Genomic DNA, 20,977 nt, shown 5'->3' on the forward strand with positions numbered 1-20,977 from the left:
AAAGTAATGTAACATGCAGGGGCTTAAATGTGATTTTGTAGTCTTATTCAGCAATCTGATACTATGGGCTTGATTCACTGAAGCGTGCGAAGTGTTAGAACACCAGTGAAAAGTCCCTTAGCACGTGCAAAATGCCTTTGCACGCGCTAATATGCGCACAAAAAATTACGTGCGCAAAGTTTAGCGCTGCACGGTACGCATGAAACGTCAAACCGGTGGCACGAAACGTCTTACCGTCCGCTTGCAAAATAGCCTGATAAGCGTAAAAGATCCGTTCCTGCAAAATGCATTAATAGTCTATGATATCTGCAGATCCTCATACACACCTTATTTAACAGACATTCATCTGCAGATCTGAAGATCCATCCTGGTGGATCTGATCTGCAGATGAATGTCAGTTAAACAAGGCGTGTATGAGGATCTGCAGATATCATAGACTATGAATGCATTTTGCAGGAATGGATCTTTTGCAGGAACAGATCTTTTGCAGATACTGATCTCTTGAATGTCTACAGCATCTTTGTGTGCAGCATCTTGCAAAGATTTCTATCTGATGGGGAGTTCAGCTCAATAGAATAGACTGTGTAGAGTATGGCTCTCATACTACATGGAAGGGGGTAAAATTTGTCAGTGATCTTTCATTTTCCAAAGACTATGGTCTGATGTGTGTATGCACCCTTAGACTTTCAAAGATGTCAGACCACTCTCAAATTACAGTCAAGGGATTTACTCACTCATGGTAGCAAAGAGAAACCTTGACTAACAGATGGTTTAGGGGATTAAAGCATACCTTTGACCAACATTTCCATTTAGTTATCACTTTTTTATAATCTACTTAGTTAAATGCCCTGGCTTGTTATCATAGATACATGTATTTGGTTGTGTTTAAGTATACTGTCATGCCTTAACACATTATGGACTAGAGTTTGATGGATTTTTTGTATCCAACTAAGGTAGCAGTTTGTAATAATAATTACTCCATGATGAAGCATGGGCAAACTGTGATAAATGACCAGGTTTTGATCTGGTCCCTCCATAACTGGTAATAGGTTTATCCAATAGAACAATTTTGATTGTGTAATAAAATATAATTTATATTTTTCTTTATTGTCCCCGCATAAGTCCATTCATTTGCTCCTTTCTTTACCAGATTTCTGCTCAGCATATTTCTAGAATCGTGGAAATTCTTTCATTGGAGCACTGGATTGAGTTTGGCAAGCGGTGCACCAAACCTTGCGCTTTATCACTAGGGTAATTTCCGATGAGACAATCTGGTCATCTTTGAACTGATAAAAAAAAGCAATAGTTTTTTTTTTTTTTCTTAAGTTTTGTTTTTAAATATGCAGAGACCACTAACAGCCATGGGCACACTTTTCATGGCAATGCATGTGGCCTTATTATTAAGCACTGCTCCTGATTGGTACAAAGAAAAAAAAACCTGCCTTTGTTGACAATAGAAATAATGTAGTTCAAATCTGACTGATTCACAGTCCGAATTTAAAGGGACACGTAAGTAAACAAATGATTTTAACTTACCTGGGGCTTATGGCAGCTCCCTGGAGTCATCCTCTGCTCAAGGTGCTGATCTGTCAGTGGCTACTACACATGCGTGGCCCCAAGCCGTGCACACCCGGATCACCCCTGTAGCAAGGTACACATACTGCAAATGCATAGAATGCTCCTAGCCCACGGGAGCACGATGAGGAGGCGCGTGGCTGGCCAGCTAAGTGGCGGTCACTGCTGCTGGCTGGAGGGACTTGGACTGGTGTTGTGGAAACCAGAAGACTCCAGGAGGCTGCAGGAAGCCCCAAGTAAGTTGAAATAATTTTTTTATTTTAACTCAAGAATCGCTTTAAGATTACTTTTTTTATTTTACAGGTACTCAACACCATCAGCACAGCCTCTGCCTACCTGACTAGCAGTGAATTAAATTAAGCAAAAACTGTATTATAAGTCCCTTCAGATTCGATTTTATCTGCCCATAAATATCTCTTCTGCAGTTTAGAGCAGTATCCAGATCATTAACATGGCTGCTCCAGCTATGCTTTCCCTTGTTTATACTGTTGGTAGGATCAAATTCCATGTAATGCAAGAATATAAAAGGATGTCTGACACCTATAGGATTGGAACCAGACTCTTCTGATCATTCAGGACCGCTGATTGCTGGTGGACAATGGCATTGTGGGAAATCCATGGCGTGCTCAAACTCTGAGTCTGAATATGGACAGCATTTAGTTATAATTGAAGTGAACTGAATGCACAGTCTTAGGGTAGAGTAGGCGTTTGTTCTGAATTGGTGTGCTGTGATCAGATTTACCACCTGAGACATTGACGCTGCTGCGGGCGGGTTGCCCTTTCCTGTCTATGAGTTATGGGTTACCAACTGTGCTGCATGAGGTGGGATGAGATGGAAGGGATTAAGTCAGGATCTTTAAAAAAATATGGTGTTATTCAGATACCTGTATTCAGTTTGCTCAGTATAAACTTATAGCTAGATGGCATCTAACCCCTAGCTGTATACTGAGGTATGATCTAGTAGGCAATGACCTATGTTGGAAATGCAACAGAGGATGTCTGACTCATTTGTGCATGTGATGTGGGAATGTTCGATGGTGAGGAATTTTTGGAGGGAAGTAGAGGCATTCTCTTAACCACTTCACCGACCCTATACAGTACATCTACGCTCTTTCAAACTGTACTTCTGCTTGTCTGGAGTAAATATATGTATTATGCACACAAAGAGAAGCACTCTCAGCATTCGGCAAATGGGGGTGAAAACTTCAACTGCACCTTAAACAGTGACACTGTCATACATACTTCATCACAACAGCACAATTGGCTTTTAAGGTTTCAGCAAAAAGATGTGCATCTGGTGAACATTGGTGAAAACACAGTGGCAGATATCTGTACATAAAGGCAGTATGGGCACTGTCTCTTTAAATGCTTTATTCCTTTAATTGGCCATGCTTATGACATAGACTTACCCATATCCAGCATACACATACTGTATATGTCAAACCTAAAACTGAAGATCGTGCAGGGATAAGCAAGGGTCGGGTGACCAGGGGGTGGTAGGACGGCACAACAGCCATTTCGCTCTAGTGTTGCACTTGCTCACATGCTTAGTCCTTGGCCATACGTAGATATACATATCCCCACAGCTGCTGTCTGCGCTACCACTTGCTAGTGCGCGTGCTCCCACACTCATTCACAACACTGCCCGCTCGCCTGGAGATCACACAGTTCCCCTTTATTCATCTAAGTCCCTTTAGCTATGATCGGTGGCTTCTATGAGAAGCCGCGCAATCATTCTGAAAAAGTTTCCAATCCACAGTACACTTCCTGTAAGTGTGCATAGTACGCTTAATGGATGCGTAGAAAAAAAAATACTGGGGACATCTTGTAAAATGACATCAACAAACTTTTTTTTTTTAATTGTTATAAGCCTTTTTTTACAGTAATAATTAGCCCCTTCCCTCCCACACTCTCCTCAAGGTACCCAAACTTTCTTTGTATAATAAAAAAGACAATAAAAAAACGCATAAATAGTTGCCTTAGGGATTTAACTTTTTTTTTAATATGGCTGTCTAGAGGGTATATTACCGTTATTTTTGAAGTTATGGGCAAAACTGAAAAAAAGGCCATTTATTTCCAAATAAAATATTGGCGCCAGACATTGTGATAGGGACAGAATTTAAACGGTGTAATAACCGGTACAAATGGGCAAATAGCTTGGATTTTAATTACGGTAGAATGCATTATTTTTAATTACGGTAGAATGCATTAAAACTATAATGGCCAAAAACTGATTCCCCCCCCCCCCCCCCCATTATTTTCCAGTTAAAAAACATTTAAAATAAAATAATTCTTGGTATAATGTAACACCCAAAAAAAATCCTAATTTATGGTGAAAAAAACCCAAGATATAGTACATTTCATTGTGATAAATACTGATAAAGTTATTGGCGAATGAATGGAATGAGCGCTGAAAGGTGAAAATTGCTTGGGTGCCTAAGGGGTAAAATCCCTTCAGTTGTAAAGTGGTTAATCAAAACTGGTCTCAGGATAGCTTTTGACATTTAATTTAGCAATTTTTGGAGTGCAGGGTGTGGGGATAGTTGAGGAATCCAGTGCAATGGTCATTGAAGATAGGTGCCTTAATAGCAAGGAAACTTATTATAAGAAAATGGAAAAACCCAGATCCCCTGTCACCTGAGGAGTGGATTGGGGAAATGTCCTCCTTTTTTGATTGATGAGGGAGGGGAGGATGAGGTAAGTTAGTGGTTTCGGGACAATTTAGCTTCATAGATATAATTTATAATGGCATCCAAATGCTCACATTGGTGGAAGGTCTGGGCAGGGGCGAGCCTGGGAGGATGGTAGGGTGTGTATCAGGGGGCGGGCGGTTGTAAAGATAGGAAAAGGTGTATGCATGAATGAATGCATGGGGGGGGGAAGGTGTTAATAAGACTGAAAATGGTGTATGTGTGAATGAACAGTGATTCTATTTTTTTTTTTTTTTTTTGGTCTTTGATGTTAAACTATAGTTCCTAACTATAAGGTCATAGATAAGTTGATTTTTGGAAATTAACTCTTATCACGGTCGCGCTAGCGTTTTTGCACTCCCTGTAACGTGCATAACATTTTTCACGCCTAAACATGAATATTTTTTTTTGCCGCAAATTCCCGTTTGCGCGTGAAAAAACGTTACGCGTGTTATGGTGCGTTATCACGGCTTTGTGAATCAAGTCCAACTTGCGCAAACCATGATGCAAATATTTTACATCATCAGGAAGGCTTGCTTCTGATCAAGCCAAGGCTATATAGTTAGGAAAAAGCAATTAATCGCTGTTGAGAATTTGCGGGGGGGGGGGGGGGGGGAGGGAGGGGCCAAAAAGTCGTTTGTTCTAAATTTGAGCAGCAACACTACTACAGAGCAAAGAGTAAAACAAATGCATTAAAAGGGAAAATGGAAAGGGTGAAAAAATACTAATCGGGAGTCAATATAGTGTTGGTACAGATAAATGAACTACTTATATTTTGTGTAAATTATATTATGCTGTTGTGTATCTTTTAGAGCATAGATGTTCTGAGTTCAGGTCCGCTTTAAAGGATACCAGAACCGAAAGGTTCTGGTAAAAATGATAGATGCAGTGTGTATAGGGTAAAAAGTGTTACCGGCCTCTCCTCCTGGCCCCCTCTCTCTGCCGCCGTTATTGTAATATCCATGCCGGTATCCGGCGACTTTGGTGACCTATGTCCTTCCCTCGTCACTTCTGGCCGGCGCATAGTTAGCGGCTCATAAGCACCTCCGTCTTCTGTGTGCTCCACTAAACCAAGTCATAGGCAAACACGGGGGAGGGGGGGATTGATTGCAGCTGCCCGGAATCCCCTCTTAGCCCAGGACTGGTGCAGTGTCTGGGGACAGGCACAAGTTCAGACACCAGACTATCTACAGGTATGCTGCAGCTCACAGCACCGCCCCCTTTCTTTCTTGGCTACAGTTGACTTTGGATGTAGCAGCAGCGTGTGTACTGTTCAAGGAATGGAACAGCTCTGGGGAACCTAACAGAGCACAGAGCCAGGAATGAGCACAGCCCTATGCCCCTGCAGTGTGAATACTACACTTTCCTCTTCATTATGTGACAATGAAGGGGAAAGTTGGTTTTTGGCTGAAGGGGAAAGTCGTCTGAAGCCAATGCCAGCTGTCCTCATTATTATCTGTATCCAAACTGCTTCTGATTGATCCCATTGTTGGTCGGTCGGGCGGACGGGAAATTACATTGTGTTCCTAGCATGATGTCTTACCATTTTATTATACTGTATTGTGCATGGCTGAAGGAGACCTTTCAGGATCCCCCCCCCCCCCCCCCCCTTGAAAATCCTGTTTTTTTTCCCTGCAAGCGTCACATGATCAGCATGTGACGCTTGGTTTAGTGGAGCGCACATGCAGCACACAGAAGACTGGGGTGTCAGCGTGCTTCTGAGCCACTAAATGTGGTGGCCAGAAGCAAAAAGGGAAGGACATACTGTGCACACAGGGCGCAGTATGTCCAGGGCAAAGGTCACCAAAGTCGCCGGACGCTGGCATGGATATTACAATAACGGCGGCAAACGGAGGGGGCCAGGAGGAGTGGCCGGTATGTACTTTTTACGCCCTACACACTGTATTTATCATTTTTACCAGAACCTTTAAGTTCTGGTAGCTTTAGCAATGGTTTCCCTTTCAGCAATATACACCGTTTGACAATATTATTTTGACACCCTCCAGCAATACATCTTTTTGGTATAAGCTGTATGTGTTATGGTATTTCTTATGTGTGCAAAAAAATGAGATTTGAGAGCTACTTGGAATATGTTTTCTGTCCCCTGTCTGTGATGTGCAATGCCTGGTCAACTTTACGGCAAGCCTGACACTTTGTATGTGCATCTCTTTCATGTGCTTATAAGGAGGTGTGTATATCCACTATGCCATTCTCAGGTATCACGTTTAAGCACAGAGACAGTTATGCATAGATCTGGCACCCGAAGCCAGGGCTGGCACTTCCATAGAGACAAAGGGGGCAATTGCTCCTGGACCCCAGAGCCTATGGGGGCCTCCAAGGTGCCCCCTCCTCTCCAGCTATGGTGACCCATGAGAGTGTGGATGGTGTGTGTACACTGCTTATAAAAAAAAGGTGAATAGGAACCCCAAAAATGCTTTTCAGGGGACATATAAAGGATGCCTAATGATGTTGTGTGATAGGGAGATTGGATTGGGCCTGGCAGATGGCTTAGGGGCCCTGGGGTTGATTTCATTGCACGGGGGGAGCGTCAGAGGACCCCCAGGCCACATTGCAGCTGGAACCGGCTCTGCTTGAAGGCCTGCTGTACTTCCTGAAAAAGGAGACCCAGGAGAGTGTTGGTTGAGTGTTACCCAACCCCGGGGGAGGCTGGTCATTTTTGAATCTTTGGGATGCAGATTTTATGAAGAAGTGTAAAATACCACTTTAATCAATTTCCACTCTGACTACACTGTGCAGTGGAAGAGAGCCTTATTAGCTCACGGTGCAGTGCTTCCCTTCCCAGATTAAGAGCAGAGTGTGAAGGAAATTAAAAGAAGCTGATATAAGACAGTCACCTACTAATATTGCTAAATCACATCATTCTTTATTAAGCATTACAGTAGTTTAAATTGTTTATTTAGTTATTTTTTTACACCTGCCTGGAGTTAACCTTTGAATTGGTCAGCCAGATGATAGCATGATGATACACATAATGGTAACACAAGGGGAAAGCTATAGCACTGCTTGCCCTGCAGGTGCTGAAAACCCTTCATACCACTCACTCACCTTCCGCCTACCTGTCTAAAATCTGCTTGATGCAATTTCTGTTGTGTCTCTGATTCCTTTTGACAATGTGTTGGTACTATTGAAAGGGTACGTCATATTCAGGCATCGTCAAACGAGTTTGTGTCAATTTTACAAGCAGCATTTTTCTCTTGAGCTATTTTTATGCATACAAGCAGACAACCAAAGGCATTATAAAAAAGGACACTTCATTCCAAGCATATACAAAAAAGCAACAAACACTTTTTTTCCCCATTACGCAGCAGCCGTGCTGAAAAATGTTATTTACATTTCAATAGCCTTTCTTTGTAACACTGACAAAGTACACAGCTTGCACATTTTGATACAGCTGAGAAATTATCACCCTATGGAGTTTACATTGTCACAAAAAGCTTCAAGCATAAAGGAACAATGTGACCTGATAAACAAAAGAGCATGATACCATATCACATACCCTGTTACACTATTTAAAGCATGTTGCCCTTGCCAGTACGCATGATCTCTTCAACAAAAGTTCATATTATACTCAATGCTATTTATATTATCTGACTTTAATCACTGTTATTTCATTCACATCAATGGAGCCTTGAATTGTTTTTAAAAATTATCCTTTTATGGATAAGAAAAACATACATAAAATACCGAAATGAAATGGTTTGTGTTTATCGAAGTAGAAATATTTTTCCATTATTTTATGTGATCCAATCTGTAGGGATGATCTCCTTGTTTCTGGCTTTCTATGAAATGTGAGATTCTTATTTTTTATAGCAGAGGAAGGAACAAACAATTCAAGGAGCTGAAATGCATTGTTACACTATTCATCAGTTTCCCAGAAATACAGTAAGATTGGTGAGATGGACAGACCTGCATGGAACAAGTAGAAATGTTCCACTGGAAGCAATGGGATTTGCTGGAACTAGCTGGCTGAATTCTTGTTAAAACAAGGAACAGAGTCGAATGTGATGCTTTGTTAAGATATTCGCAAAGACTGTAGTTTGTATTGAAAGTTTTTTACCTTGCATTGAAGAATTGCATTATCTTGCATTGAAGAATTCTACGGCTTATCCAACCTTATTTTTAAGGTAGAGACAAATACAAAATTTCTGAATTATGCATGTAAGAAAACACTTTCAGTACAGTTCTATACATTCTAAAGATCAATCATAAACCTTATTTAAGGTGGCATATATTGTTGTTCTATGTACACTAGCAAATTTGTCCCTGTTGGGCATTGCAATTTGTAGAATTTATTACAGAGGGGGAGATTGATACAGACATGGGGATGGGCACTTTGGGCAGTAGTGGAGGAGATTAGAACAGATATGGGTATGTGTAAATTTGAGAACAGTAACTGTAAAAATTAGTTTAGATGTATAGAGTAGTAACTGTATACAAAAGAAGTGGTGGTAATTTTTAAAGGGGCACTATGGTGAAATGTATGTTTTTCTAATATCCCTTGTATGCTTTGTGTAATAGGAGCAGCATACATTTCTCCATAGATCTTGTGTCAAAAAAAGTCTGTAAGCAGTATTTTTCCTAACTAAACAGTTGTTCTCCTTGCCAAAGGATGACCAATGAGATGCACATATTTTCAAGTTCATGTAGATTTATGTGAATTTTCATGCAATTATATGCAGCTTGAAAATGGACCAATCAAGTTCCATACAAGGTTTAAATTGATTGGTCCATTTTTAAGCTGCATATATTTGCATACAAATTTACAAAAATCTACATGAACTCGGAAATATTTGCATCTCATTGAACATCCGTAGTCTCTAGCAGATATTTGTAAATCGGAGCATCAGAAGTGCTGCAAATCATTAGGTCAGTGTAAGTGTAGAAAATGTGCATCAATGGTCCTGTTTTATTAGTACCTTTGCCAAGGCTGCAAAGAATGGTAGATTGAGCTTGCCATAATTTAATTTTATTTTTTTTTTTAGCTGGGTACAATTTAAGATAGAAAGTAAATTTTCTCATTCTGCAATTCTGCAAGGTACTGTTGAGCAACAGCAGCATTTTTTTTGTACATTCTCAGTAACTGTTGCCTTGGAGGACAGATTTGTAATTAATGGATTCTCACTGTCATCAGATATCTGTGAGTTATGGGCAGAGGCTGTATGTTTTTTCTGTTGTGTCCCTTGGGCAGGACTGTTCTTTCCTGCTGCTCTTGCCCCACATTGCTTTTACTACGTTGTACTTCAGTGTTGCTATCTCCTTGCTGTTTGTGGGCTGAGTGTGTGGAGCGAGGGCCAGCCTTGCCTGAACTGCAGCCATCTTCTTCTTGTGAGGTACTGTATACAAATCAGTCCATTTCGATGGTGCATCATGTTGGAACGTCTTCTGCAGAGTTGCAGCTGAGACAAAATGATGTAAGGTCTTTTTATTATAAATGCAATGTAAATAATTAATATATACTGAAAAATTATTAAAAGTAACAATTATAGAAACAGTGATAACACAGATAAAATAAAAAGGGAAATAAATACTTAAAGTTGGAAGAAATATGTCCTTTGTGGAAACTCCAAGCAAAATGGGAAAAGTCCTTTGTTTCAGAATAAAAGTTCAAACAAGATGGCCGCTACTAGCTTAAGCCCTTATGCTAGCTGGACTGGAGGACTGGACTCAGATTTCAGTCCTTAGCTCATGAATGATCCAGTTTTTAGGGCGGGATCTCAGTCGGTCCCTGGGCTGGACTGGGCGTTATTATACTTTGGGCGGGAAGCTCAAGCCCAAAAACTGACATTTTCCATATTCCAGCCCCCATTATCTGCATACAAATAAATTCATGATCCTCAAAATATACATTGGGCTCGATTCACTAAAGGGAGCTAAGTGTTAGCATGGCAGTAAAAAGCCGCTTTTCACGTACAAACTACTTAGCACCCAAGTTTGCATGTGCAAAGCTTTTAGGCGTGATAACTGAGTTAACACACTTTTGTGAATCAAGCCCATTGAATTGATACTATTCATGGGTACTGAACGATGTTCTGGTACTGAGAAGCTGAATAACGTGGTTGATGGGTATGTCAGCTGCATAAATTTGATATTAGAATACTCAGCGGATCCTGACTAACAATTATTTTCATACCTATCATATGTATGGCAACTTTTAAACAGGCAAAAATCATACAATACATTTATTCTCAATACACTTAGAGTGACGCCAGTAAGCCTGCTGTCCTACTGTGAAGAGCTTGCTTTTGGCTCTGTAACTAAATGGTGATGGCATTTCACACCTAACTGTTATCTGGCAATAAAGGGAAACCTTTTGTACCCACAAATTAAACACAAAACATTGGCCTCCCTGGCGAACACATGTAATCCCATGAATAGGGTCTTTTAGACCCTGCAGATGGCTGCATGTTTTCAAAGACACAGATGTCAGCAAAACACAAGCAACCCCAAGTGATTTGCTTTCTGCTATAACTACACATACAATTGGAATTGTACCATTAATCGCTATCAGTGCAGAAAACCAAATGTGGTGTCTTCTCGGCTCATCTACTTACTCATTCATTTAGTTGACTCCAAATCTTCATGACCATATATACTTCTGCATGGCACATGTCTGTCTATCACAGCTTCTTTCAGCTGTTGCATAGGTATGTTCATACCTTCATATACTGCCTGTCCTCCTTAGCCTCTGCCGTCCTTTTTTTTTTTTTTTTTTTTTTTTTGCTTTCAATTTTTACAAGCATAAAGCATGTCTCTAAAGAATCTGCTTCACCTGAAAGTAAAACGTACTTACCAACTAAACCTCATTTTCTGAGGTTAAAGGTGACCATCTATTAATGCCATGCATTTATATTTAAGAAGTGGGATGCATATTTTACTTCATTTCCAGTATACACAGAACACAGTCAACAATATTATATTTAAGTTGCCATGCACAAGATTTCATACAGCTTCTTCTTTTTGACACAAATGGAATACTAATACGAGACATGTTTATAAGAAATAAACAAGTATATTTCGCTTTTACGGTTTTCACTTGATATGTGGAATTCTTGAGTTTTGCCTGTTATTAAAGTAGCTCTGGGCAATTTCTTCACTTATTTTTTTCATTCTTACAAAAAAGGACTTATCAGCAGTTTTCTTGAATACAAGACAGAACACCATCACTTTAGCTCTGCTCTTAATACTGCGAAGCAAAAGTGCATTAAACTTTCTCCACACCTCTCATCCTATCTATCTGTAATTTTCTCAGCTCATTCTCTTTTGAAAATGTAAACTAAATCACATCTGTACACTCGGGCGTACCTAGAAATCACTGTCCCCCCCTGCGAAAATTTGGATGGGGCCCCCCAATAAGTGCCAAATAATCGTAATTGGGCAGAGTTTCACTATAAAATAATTGTAATGTGACAGCATTTCACCAGAAATTAATCAAACTGGGCAGCATAAGCGTTTCACTAGAAAATAATTGTAAAGTGGGCAGAATTTCACCGTAGAAAAACTGTAAAGTGGGCAGCATTTCACCAGAAAATAATCATAAAGTGGGCAAAATTTCACCAGAAAATAATCATAAAATGAGCAGCATTTCACCAGAAAATAATCAAACTGGGCAGCATAAGCATTTCACCAGAAAATAATCGTAAAGTGGGCAGCATTTCACCAGAAAATAATGCACCTGTGACCTGTATAAAAAAAAAATAATTCACTCACCTGGCAGTCTCCTCTCCCGGCCGCCCTCTGACACGCAGCTCCCCGAGGATCCTGCTGCACCAAATCTCCTGTGCTGACAGGCAGAGAGCAGGGCTATGGGAAGATGGCGCCTGAAGCCCTGTACTGGAGACACAAATAGTCTCTAGTGCAGGGCTTCAGATGCCATCTTTACATAGCCCTGATCTGCCTCCCGGAAGACTCCCACAGGTTAAGGTGAGCTGCGGGCTGCAGGGAATGAACTGGCGCAGCGTCTATTAGACTCCGCGGATATTTCAACTACTGGGGGTTCCCAGTTTATTATAGCTACTCATGTTTCTTTAAACTATTATTCATCATTGTTTGATAACTAAACTAACCTACTTTAATGGATCTATTGCCGTTAGCTCAAGTACCTCCTTAGCCCAAGAACTGTACTCCCTGGGGATGCAAAGCACCTGTTGAGAACCAAGCCTCTAGCATATAATATGCAATGCTATGTATTTTTAGAGCTGTTGCACATCCTTTTCAAATGAATGTTGACTTGAACAAGAAAAATCTCATTAAAACAACGTACTTTCAGCTTACTCTTTGCCTGGACACTGCTTTATTTAAAAATAGTATCTTAAAGGAAATTCAGCATAGTAGTACCAGGTCTGTAATCACACAATCAAAGAAAATGCAGAAGGGGAAAATGAATAAACAAAATGTTTTAGTGCCTGTAGAGCTACTTCTCATGAATTCACGCTGGTCTAGAAATTTAAGTAAACATAATTTAGATGTCCTTATCTGCATGTAACACACAGGTTGAGGGTTTGTCAATATTTTTCAAACTCCTTTGAACATTTTTCAGTCCACATCGGCAGTACTGACAGAATGGTTTGCACGCTGAATACCAAATACATTACCACAAAGAACTCATTCTTACAGAGGTTATTACTTTGAAATGATTATTATTTAAGATAAGTTCTCTATGTATATTTTCAAACTTTTCCCATCTAAGATGCAAAAGGTGAAGTACTTTGATTTCAAATGTATCTCTGTTTGAATTCCTGTGCATGAAATATTAATGTTTTTTTTTTTCTTCTGAATTTTGGAATCCTCCTTGCATTCCTTATTACTTTTGAAAAGAATATCACAGATCTGGTTGCAGAGCACACAATGTAATTACGTCTTAACTGTGAACTAGAAATTATCACAGTATGCTGCATTTCTGCACCTTATCTGCATTCATTGGGGTGATGTTTCTAAAGAATATGTACAGTGAAATAAAATGGATTTCAACCCATTTTCCTTTCAGTACCCTGTCATGTCCAGGGAGGGAATGTTTTTTTTTTTTTTTTTTAAGCGTCTGTTAGCTGAGTTTCATTACCATTTAAAGCATGCAATTCCATTCACTTTTACTCCTAAGTTTTCTCCTAGGTGATATTTTACATCTTATCAATTAAATATTACTCAGAATAATTTTGATTGTACCATAATTTCACTTATTCGTATGTAGTTTTTAAATTGCAGAGTGCTGACAAGTTAGTTTAAACAGACGATGAGATGAGATGATCTACTAAGAGAAGACTTGGGAGAAAAATTGAAGTGGGTCGGGAATTGGAATGTCTTAAAAATGGAGCCATGATCAAAAACAGAATATGCCTTCCATAATGACTTTAAAGTGTACCAGAGGTGACATGAGATAAACATGTTTATGTACAGTGCAAAACATATGGTTTTCAGACATGCTACGGACAGCTTCGGTCTTGTCTGTACCTTGTCAGGAATATAATAAACCTCACTGATAAGCAAATTACAGCCATATACGTTTTTATGGCAGAATACAACTTCTGAGGGCAGGGGAGAGCTGAAGGTCAAGAGTTCATGTATTTTCACTCTGGGACACTTAATAGGCTGCCATTGAGCATTGAAAACATTCAATCTACTTTGTAAATGTTTAAATATAAAATAAAAGCCTTAGACATCTACGAATGTAATTTTTAGGAGTAGTAGGATGAATACAATTGTTTATCTCATCAGTTCATTTTCACCTCAGGTTCACTTTAAGTCCCACTTTATATTACTGGCAGAGATGTAAATAATTCTGTGTTGATGCAGGATTATGCAAATTATGGATGCAAATGTATGCAGTTTAAACATTGACCAATCAAATCTGTTCAGGGTAAAATTTGATAGCGGTATTTTAAAGCTGCATACATTTTCATACAAGATCTACCTAATCCTGCATCAATTTGGAATTATTTGCATGTGGATTTTTTTTAAATGTCTTATCAAAGTTCTGGGTGTTTTTTGCATTTAACTATTTGGTGGAATTGTTATTATTATGTATGTGCTTCTATACTTATTCATCCGGGTGGCAGAATTCTTGGAGACTTGTTATTAGAAGGGGCATCCATATTCCACCACATGTCATCCTAGAGAACTTGGAGTTTGATTCCCTTGTCCACGACATTAGACAAGAATGTTTTGAAAAGTACATGATGATTTCCACCTTCCCCCTCCCAATTTTAAGAACTACGTAGGCTTGTTGGCTGAGCCATTCTGGCAATACCAATATCTGCTTGTTTTAAAGATGGACACGTTACATTTTATTTAAATGCAAGGAAAACAAAAGCATAAAGTGATTTTGATACAAATTAGGCATCATCCTGCATTGAGTGATGTCTTCTCTCTTAAATGAAGCAGGTAAACCATGTTTTGCTCATTTCAGACACTGTACAACACCTCACAGAGCTGACAGCACTAACTGAATCAGAAGATAGATCTGTCAGGTATACAAAACTGTTGCCATTTTTTGCAAGTGACTTTTTTTCTTTATCATGCAGCCCTGCAAAAATAATCAACTGCACAACTCTACCTTTGTTAAATGAAACAGGCAAATATTTGTATTTGATAATCAGCTGTGGCAGCTATCACTAGCCCTTGATGTTAGTGGTACTTGTTTAGCCAATGAAGAGCACATATATTAATACTAATGCATTAATTCAACAATTTCTTCCACATTAGAGTGCTTTATAAAGGTTTGTTGAATTAATGGAGATATTTTATCAGATGTAGCATGGGGTTTAGTTGGCTGGTTAGCATGCTGCAGGATGCAGCCTGAAGATTTGTTTGATGAATAATTGAGTGTTGAGGACAGATTAGCTTGTGTGTACAGCTTTCCACAATCAAAATGTTTTTGATCTGGCATCTTAACCACTTTACCCCCACCCGTACGGATTTCCATCCTTTTTCCATCCTTTAACCCCCAGGGATGGAGAAATCCGTACTTTGCGCACTCCCGCCGCTGCCCGCGCTCCCGCTCGTAAACACGCCGCCAGCCGCTCGTAAACACGCCACCTGCCGCTCGCCCGGAGATCAATGAACGGGAAAATCCATTCCTGTTCATTGATCTAAGCCCCACAATGATCCGCTGCTCTCCGATGAGCAGCGCGATCATTGTGAAAAAAACCAAACACTTACCTAGCCTCCTAGTACTTCCTCCAAGAGTCCGGAAGGACTCTTGGAGGTCGCATTAAACAAAAAGTTACTGTGGCCAATAGTAAAACTACACCCTAAACATTTTTCACATACAAATAAATTACTTTTACACACAAAATTAACTCATTACCTCCCACACTCCCAATTTTTTTTTTGTAATTAAAAAAAAATTAAAAAATGTACAATAAAAAAAATACATAAATAGTTACCTTAGGGGCTGAACTTTTTAAATATTAATGTCAGGAGGGTACAACACTGTTACTTTATAAACTATGGGCTTGTAATTAGGGATGGACGCAAAACTGAAAAAAATGCACCTTTATTTCCAAATAAAATATTGGCGCCAAACATTGTGATAGGGACATAATTTAAACGGTTTTATAACCGGGACAAAGGGCAAATACATTTCATGGGTTTTAATTACAGTAGCATGCATTATTTAAAAACGATAATGGCCGAAAACTGAAAAATAATTTTTTTCCCCAAATTTTTCCTATTTTCCCATTAGAACACATTTAGAATAAAATAATTCTTGGCATAATGTCCCACCTAAAGAAAGCCTAAGTGGTGGCGGAAAAAACAAGATATAGTTCATGTCATTGCGATAAGTAATGATAAAGTTATAGACGAATGAATGGAAGGAGCGCTGAAAGGTGAAAAAGGTGAAAATTGCTCTGGTGGTCAGGGGGTAAAACCCCTCAGTGGTGAAGTGGTTAAACCACTCATAAGTACATTTACATTCTAGTGATTGCACTGCATTTCCTACAAGCTTTGTGTTAATTGATGCAGTATGAAGCTGCATCAATCACTTCTTGACCGCCATGGAACACTTTCCCTATAATATGGCCACTATATACACATTTTAACTGTATATGGGGACATTATGGGGAGTGCTATAAATGGTGGTCCACTATAAATTTAACAACAATGATGGGGGAACTATAACAGGTGACTCAACAAAGAGGCACTAAAAGAAAACGACATGAAATGGAAGTGATAGGAACATTATAATTAGAGATGGCCCGAATGGTTCACCGGCGGACAGTTCCCGGTGAACTTCGATGGTTCGCGTTCACGGAGAACCGCAAACTTTTCCGAAAGTTCCATTCACCCCCATAGTGCATCATTAGGGTCAACTTTGACCCTCTACATCACAGTCAGCAGGCACATTGTAGCCAATTAGGCTACACTCCCTCCTGGAGCCCCATCAAAAAGATTTGATCATTAGTGGCCACCCTTAGCTTGCTCCTTGCTGATTCTTATTGCTGAAAAAAAGAAAACCTCAACAGCTCTTTTGAGAGCTAATCTTGTTCTTGTGATCTATTTTTTGTGTGTGTGTGTGTGCGTGTCCCACAGACACTTGTGTTGCATAAACAGCCTTGATAATTCCTACTGTGTGTGCCACTGCCAGGCCCAGCACATTCAGTGACTACCTGTGTGTGTGACAGGTGCACATTGTAATACCCATCACTGCATATACCTACCTGTTGTGTTCAGTGCACCCACCTACCTACGTGAGTGCACACAGTGTGATATACCACTCCGTGTATACCTGTTAACTGCCCCTGTGTGACTTCATCTCCCCCAATATGGACAAAACCAAAAGGCAGAGGCAGGCCACCTGGCAGGTCCGTTCGAGGTCGCACTGTCATGATTTCGTGCGGACCTCGACCAAAGTACAGTGTTCAGAAGAAGGCATGTGCCATCAACCCCCAATATTGTCAGGACGTAGTTGACTATTTAACACAGAACACCTCATCTTTCTCAGCTTCTGCATGGAAGTGTGACATATCTTCCTCCTCCTGCTCTGATTCTGGCACCCCACTTAACAGTCGGCCACCACCACCAAAGTGTCATCATCCCAGGGCGCAGCGGTGTGGAAATTTTTGTGTGTGTCTGCCTCAGATGAGAGCAATGCCATCTGTACTCTCTGCCACTGAAAATTGAGTTGTGGAAAGACCAAGACCCGCGTAGGGACTGGGTCGTGCCCGGAATTGGTCTTGGCACGTACAGGATACAGGTAGGATAGGGTACACAGAAAACATCAGTAAGGATCAAAACTATATCAGACATTTCATACAGATAAAAAAAAACATGCAAGCAAAAACACTCAATTTTTGTATAGTTACACAACACTCAAGTTATTCACTGGGCTTGGCGCTGCTATGGATATGTGTGACGGCAAAACATGCTGTGGTGGGGAGTGCGTGGAGATAGTTTAGTGAGTTTACAGCTGAGGGGAAAAAGCTGTTTCTGTGTCTAGTGGTCCTGGTGTAGATGGACTGATACCTCCGGCCCAAAGGAAGCTGGCTGAAAAATCGGTTGCTTGGTTGTGAGGGGTCTTTTGCAATCCTCAGGGCCCTGGAGCTCAGCCTTGAGTGGTAGAGGAGGTCCAGAGCTGGTAGCGGTTTTCCTATAATTCTCTCCGCCGATCTGATGACTCTCTGTAATTTGTGTCTGTCGCTGGCGGAGGAGCTGGCATACCAGACTAGGATGGAAGAGCAGAGGACAGATGCAATTGTAGCAGAGTAGAAGCTGGTCAGAAGTTTCCGGGGCATGCCGAACTTCTTCAGTTGATGGAGAAAGAATAACCTCTGCTGGGCTTTCCTCTGGATGTAGGAGGTGTTTGCCTTCCACTTCAGGTCGTTGGAGATGGTTGTGCCCAGAAGTCGGACACAGGGAACTCTTTCAACTTCTTTGTCCTCAATACGGATTGGAGGGGGGGGGGGGCGTAGGCGTGCTTCCTAAAATCAACAATCATCTCAACAGTTTTTGCCGTGTTTAGGACCAGCCCGTTCTCCCTGCACCAGTGGCAGATGCTCTCAACCTGAAGGCGGTACGCTTCCTCATCATTTTTAGTGATGAGACCAACAATGGTGGTGTCGTCCGCAAATTTGATCACTTTTACGGAGTCCGCTGTGGATCTGCAAGCATTCGTGTACAGGGAGAACAGGAATGGCGACAGGACGCACCCTTGTGGTGCTCCTGTATTTGTAATCCAAGTTGTAATTGTAATTACAAAGCACAAACTGCAATGGGATGACCACCTGAGGGAAGGCAGCCCACAAAAGCAAATCCACACACCGCAGTGGAAGATATGCAATTATTTCTCAAAAAAGGCGATACTCAAACTGTACCTTGATGTTGAAAGGCAAGTGGTGTCATCTCTGGCACACAGCATTGGGTCAAGGGACCATCTGACCACGTGATCTGCAAAGCACAGTCAGGCCTGCCCCAAGACTAAGTCGTTCCCCACACAGCATCTCTGCCTGCAGGCCACTTGACTGCCTTCTCCGCCACCACCAACAGGGTCCAGGGTAAAAACAGAATCAAAATGTAAGCTTTTCTTATTGTACATTATCAGTCCACAGTAGTGTGTGTGTGCGTGTGTGTGCGTGCGTGCGTGCGTGCGTGCGTGTAATGTATATGCACCTATTTTCAAATGTTGTTGTATTATTGTATCTTATGGGATATAAGTTGACTGTCCAATGTACTGTACATTCCTATGCAATGTACACTGCATACAGTCTATGGGCACTGAGATAAACTCAGAGCATGGAGAAAAATAGGAAAATAGTGAATACATTACTGCTTGGCCTTCCTTTGCACCAGGGCCCCATAGAGGTTGCTATGGGTGCTATTGCTATGCCCGTTGCCTGTGTCTCTCTCTCTCTCTCTCTCTCTCTCTCTCTCTCTCTCTATCTATATCTCTCTCTATCTCTATCTCTATATATATATTTTTCCCCCCCAATGTTTTTCTTTTGTTTACATTTTGTTCAGAATTCTTTTCTTTTTTTTTTAAACACCATATGCGTTACTCTCCTGTCCTCTGGTAGCTGGTATATGTGTTGGATATTATCAATTTTCATGCATTAACTTCACTGTAGGAGCTATATTCCCAGGAACACCGTATTTTATGTATTGCATTGATATTCCCCAATGCGTGTGAATCCATCCTGAGTGTTTCCTCTTTATCTTAGCCCAGCATTGTGCATGTATTCACCGTATGAGAAAATGATTCAATTTTACCTAAAGGGAATTCTGATTCTCCATTATCTTTTCATTTCCCTTTGTGTGGGATAGATTACAGGTTAAGATTATGCTTCACGTGTTCTTTCTACTTGTAAACTTGTAAACCCCAGCGGTTTTGTACTTTTTCCATTACAGTTCTATCCCAATGTGCATCCTATTATACACTCACCCACATAGACTGTTTTGCATCCAGCATTACCAACATAAAATTGTGTTATTTCTTTTGAGTGTAGTTCACATTTTTAATCAAAGCAAGAATGTTTAATCTTATTTCACAGAATGAGAATGGAACAACCTCTCTGTTGAAGCAAAATTGCTCCTATAGCCATACCTGCGATGAGCTATTGTACTGCAGAGTCTGTATAAGAAAATATAGAAGCCAATGTGCAGATAAAATGTCATCTACAATCTACTGTTATCTCTTACAGTGGAAAAAATACAGTGGAAACAATATGTTACCAAAACTATTTAATTTTACTCCGAATTCATTTTAAGGTGTACATTAAGCTACATAGATCAGTTTGTGGTAAAGTTAATTAAGATTTTAATGCTACAGTAGACTTAGATCTCACGGATACAATGCAATGAATAGTGTCCATTTGGTCACAAATTATTAAATTAACAAATCAAAGAGAAGTCCATCACTAATGCACAGTGACTGCAACATACATGTTTACAAGCATCTTTATGAACAATATCTACAAAACTATTAAAAAGCACAACATTATCTTATAATATAATACCATTAATTATTTGGCATTAGCTCTGCTTTTCTCTACTCTCCCAGACCCCACCCATCTTATAAGCCCATTGGTTCTTGACATTGGTTACTGAAATACAAATATGCTCTTTGCAACAACAGTAAATTCAGCTGTATCGATTAATAGTTACATAATTTAAAAAAGTGATATATATATATATATATATATATATATATATATATATATATATACACACACACACAAGCGTGGAATTGCAAGCTATTTGCTACTTGTATATCTTGATTGCTCAAATAAAGAAGAGCTGTGTGCTGCAATTCCACGCTTGCCTTGTTTATACTTGGGGTTTTGGCCGCCCCAATTGCATGCACACCTATCAACTAAGCTTGTGTGAGCTGCTGACTCCCCCTGGACTATATATATATATATATATATATATATATATATATATATATATATATATATATATATATATATATATATATATATATATATATATATATATATATATATATATATATATATATATATATATACAGTGGAGGAAATAATTATTTGACCCCTCACTGATTTTGTAAGTTTGTCCAATGACAAAGAAATGAAAAGTCTCAGAACAGTATCATTTCAATGGTAGGTTTATTGTAACAGTGGCAGATAGCACATCAAAAGGAAAATCGAAAAAATAACCTTAAATAAAAGATAGCAACTGATTTGCATTTCATTGAGTGAAATAAGTTTTTGAACCCTCTAACAATAAAAGACTTAATACTT

This window comes from Hyperolius riggenbachi, chromosome 5, assembly GCF_040937935.1.
Source record: "Hyperolius riggenbachi isolate aHypRig1 chromosome 5, aHypRig1.pri, whole genome shotgun sequence".
Taxonomy (NCBI): Eukaryota; Metazoa; Chordata; class Amphibia; order Anura; family Hyperoliidae; genus Hyperolius; species Hyperolius riggenbachi.